We start from the raw sequence: 4,453 nt of genomic DNA on the forward strand, positions 1-4,453 counted from the left end.
TGAGGTCAGGAGTTCAAGACCAGCTTGACCAACATGGAGAAACCCCGTTTCTACTAAAAATACAAAATTAGCTGGGCGTGATGGCATGTGCCTGTAATCCCAGATACTCGGGAGGCTGAGGCAGGAGAACTGCTTGAACCCAGGAGGTGGAGGTTGAGGTGAGCCAATATTATGCCATTGCACTCCAGCCTGGGCAACAAGAGTGAAACTCTGTCTCAAAAAAAAAAAAGGGGGGGGGAAGTGGGAAATTTAGTGTTTTACCAGAGCGTGGGCCCAAATGAGCCTTTCACCTCAGCCTCCTGAGTAGCTGGACAATTCCCAATTCCCACACCTGGTAGCATGTGCCATCACACCTGGTTAATTTTTGTATTTTTAGTAGAGACGGGGTTTCACCATGTTACCCAGGCTGATCTCAAACTCCTGAGCTCAAGCGATCCACCCACTTTAGCTTCCCAAAGTGCTGGGATTACAGGCGTGAGCTACTGGGCCCAGTCATGGTCCATGATTTCATAAAAAGAAGTTGCCGGAGCATAAGTTCAGACTCAAGTAAAGTGGCTCTGAGTCTGCATCCTAACACTCCTCCATGCTGCTTCTCTTGGTCTTGAAACCAAGAAGTTGTTTATATTTTTGTCAAAGGAATCTTTTCCTTAGCGAATTCCTATAATTAAAAAATAATTCTATTTGTTTAATATTCATTATAGAAAATGTAGCCAGCACTGATAAGCAAAAGGAAAAACTCCATTTCCAACATCCTTTAGGAAACTATTTAAAACAGTTTGGGGTTTCTTTCTATTGTTCTCTCCCTCCCTATCTCTCACTTTACTTTCTCTTAATTTTGTCTCTGTGTGTGTGTGTGTGTGTGTGTGTGTGTGTAGTATAGAGTGATGCTTTGGGCCATCGCTCTAAGTCATTATATATTTTGTGGTCTTTTTTATTTTTATGAGACAGGGTCTAGAGTGCAGTGGTGTAATCATGGCTCATTGCAGCCTCTACCTACCGGGCTCAAGCGAACCTCCCATCTCAGCCTCCCTAGTAGCTGGGACTGCAGGAGCACGCCACCACGCCCGGCTAATTTTTGTATTTTGTAGAGACGGAATTTCACCATGTTGCCCAGGGTGGTCTGGAACTCCTGGCCTCAAATGATCCACCTGCCTTGGCCTCCCAAAGTGTTGGGATTACAGGGGTGAGCCACCACACCAGGCAGGCTTATTTTTAATAATTGCATAACACTCCTCTTTGGGTCAATTTTAAAAATTATTTTTAACTTTTGTTTTGTCTTTTAAATTCTTCATTTGTGACAACTTAGTTTTTTGAACATATAAAAATTGGGGAAAAGGCTGGGCGTCGTGGCTCATGCCTGTAATCTCAGCACTTTGGGAGGCTGAGGCGGGCAGATTATGAGGTCAGGAGATCAAGACCATCCTGGCTAACATGGTGAAACCCCGTCTGTGTGCCTGTAGTCCCAACTACTCTGGAGGCTGAGGTAGGAGAATTGCTTGAACCCAGGAGGCAGAGGTTGCAGTGAGCAGAGATAGTGCCACTGCACTCTAGCCTGGGCAACAGAGCGAGACTCCATCTCAAAAAAAAAAACTGGGGAACAACACACACTGGGGCCTGTCAGGGGGTATGGTAGGGGGAGGGAGAGTATTAGGAAAAGTTGCTAATGCATGCTGGGCTTAATACCTAGGTGATGGGCTGATAGGTGCAGCAAACCACTGTTGCATATAATTACCTATGTAACAAACCTGCACATCCTGCATGCACACGTACCCCAGAACTAAAAATTAAAATTAAAATAAAAAAGAATTAAAAAAACTGTATATATTAGCACACTTCCAGTCACCCCAGCAACAGCCACCTTCTCCCCACTCCCCACCGCCTCTGTCTTTACAATGAAAACTAGGCCCCTACTTGCCCACTGCCCGGGATCTGCAAGCTGCGCGCCCACGAGTTTCAGCGCCTATTTGGACTTTCACAGTCAGAGATGGCAGTGGTGGAGGCATTAACATCGAAAGCTACCAGGCCTTGGTTTTCTCAACTGGCATTTGCAAGATACTGGCAACATTATCATCAAACAATGGCTTGATGGCAAAGCCATCAGAATGCCTACAGGAAGGCCGTGGAATCCTGTTTCAGTCTTCTGTGGTGCTTCCCTTTTTTTTTTTCAGATGGAGTCTCGCTCTTGTTGCCCAGGCTGGAGTACAGTGGCACAACCTTGGCTCACTGTAACCTCCACCTCCCTGTTTCAAGCGATTCTCCTGCTTCAGCCTCCTGAGTAGCTGGGATTACAGGTGCCTGCCACCACACCCGGCTGATTTTTTATATTTTTATAGAGTAGAGACGGGGTTTCACCATGTTGGCCAGGCTGGTCTTGAACTCCTGATGTGATCTGCCCGCCTTGGCCTCCCAAAGTGCTGGGATTACAGGCGTGAGCCACCGCGCCCAGCCGGCACTTCTTTTCTGCACTTCTTTTCCAAAGCTCTAAAGACAACTCCAGGCTGGATATCCTCAGTCCTTCTATGACCATCACGTGACCTGGCGGGACTCCACCTGCAGTTCTTCACGTTTCAGAGGGTCTGGGCAGCATCCACATGACAGCAGTGGGATCCAGGCATCTACGAGAGAAGACCACGCTTTGTTTAAAGAGGAGGGGTAGATGCAGATGTAGAATGTGACCTGAGCAATATGGAAATCACCGATGATCTCCGCCAGTACTTTGCAGAAACCGAGAGGCACAGAGAATGAGGGCAGTGGCAGCAGCTGGATGCAGAGTGCCTGAACAGCTACGTGAACGCCGACCACGACCTGTGCTACAACACCCACTTGTCGGTGGAGCCCCCAACTGAGCGGCCCGGCGAGCAGTGCCAGGCTGAGATGAGGCGCTTGTACGGGAACAGCGCTGCCAAGCTCCAGGCCATGGAGGCTTTGGTGCAGCTGAGCTTTGACAAGCACTGTGACCCAAAGCAGCCCAAGTTCTGGCCGGTCTTCCCCCTTAAGTTCTGAGCTGGGGGCACAGGACCCCAGCCTCTCCCTCTTCCTTTTGGGTGCACTCTCTTCATCTCTCCTTCTGTACATTTCTCAGGGAAAGGGGGCTTTGTACTGAGGTACAGGCAGGTTCACCACAGTCCCAGTGGGCCTGTCACAGGGTGGACGTACTATGCCAGCCACTTGGGGGATGGCAGGACATGTTCTGTTGCCAATATGATATATTTTCTCCTGACATAAAATGATAATTTTGTATATATTACACTAGTTTTTGCTGTTGTCAATCAAATCATTAACTGCCTAGAAACAGACAAAAGAAAGTATATATTTAAGATACACAACGTGGGCCGGGCGCGGTGGCTCAAGCCTGTAATCCCAGCACTTTGGGAGGCCGAGACGGGCGGATCACGAGGTCAGGAGATCGAGACCATCCTGGCTAACACGGTGAAACCCCGTCTCTACTAAAAAAAAAAAAAAAAAAAAACTAGCCAGGTGAGGTGGCGGGCGCCTGTAGTTCCAGCTACTCCAGAGGCTGAGGCAGGAGAATGGCCTAAACCCGGGAGGCGGAGCTTGCAGGGAGCTGAGATCCGGCCACTGCACTCCAGCCCGGGCAACAGAGTGAGACTCCATCTCAAAAAAAAAAAAAAGATACACAACGTGATGTTTTGAAAGACATTGTGAGACAATCATCACATTCTAATAATTAACATATCAATAACTTCTACACAGTCACCATTTCTGTACCCTTTGACCAACATCACCCCATTCCTCTATCCTCCCAGCCTCTGGCAATCACCATCCTACTCTGTGCTTCTCTGAGTCTGGCTATTTTAGATTCTGTGTAGAAGTGACATCATGCAGTATTTCTACTTCTGATAACATTCCTTTTTAAATGGCAGGACTTGGTGACTAGATCAATGTGGGTGGGTAAGGGAGAAGAAAAGTGATTTATTTAGTATGTTTTCAGATTTATGGCTATGTGTACGGCGATTCAATAAAGAACTTAGAACTTGGGAGATGTATAGGTTTGTAGAGGGCAGAACATGGTTTACACATGCTGAGTTTTTGGGTAATTTAAATGGGAATGCCCTCAAGTAGCTGAAGGTATGAATCTGAAGACCGAAGGAAGTTTGTGTAAAGAAGTTCTTATTTTGGCCAGGCACGGTGGCTCACGCCTGTAATCCCAGCACTTTGGGAGGCTGAGGCGGGCAGATCACGAGATCAGGAGATTCAGACCATCGTGGCTAACACAGTGAAATCCCGTCTCTACTAAAAACGCAAAAAATTAGCCGGGCGTGGTGGCGGGCGCCTGTAGTCCCAGCTTCTCAGGAGGCTGAGACAGGAGAATGGCGTGAGCCCGGGAGGGGGAGCTTGTAGTGAGCCGAGATTGCGCCACTGCACCCCAGCCTTGGCAACAGAGCGAGACTCTGTCTCAGATAGAAAAAAAAAAAAAAGGTCTTATTTTACA

The 4,453-nt window shown here is 47.8% G+C and overlaps 1 pseudogene; it reads left to right on the top strand.

Moving 5' to 3' along the window:
• Positions 1–1,954: 1,954 nt before the first annotated feature.
• On the top strand, positions 1,955–3,003 carry LOC111541234 (annotated as a pseudogene).
• The last annotated feature ends 1,450 nt before the right edge of the window (positions 3,004–4,453 follow it).

This window comes from Piliocolobus tephrosceles, chromosome 17 (assembly GCF_002776525.5).
Source record: "Piliocolobus tephrosceles isolate RC106 chromosome 17, ASM277652v3, whole genome shotgun sequence".
Taxonomy (NCBI): Eukaryota; Metazoa; Chordata; class Mammalia; order Primates; family Cercopithecidae; genus Piliocolobus; species Piliocolobus tephrosceles.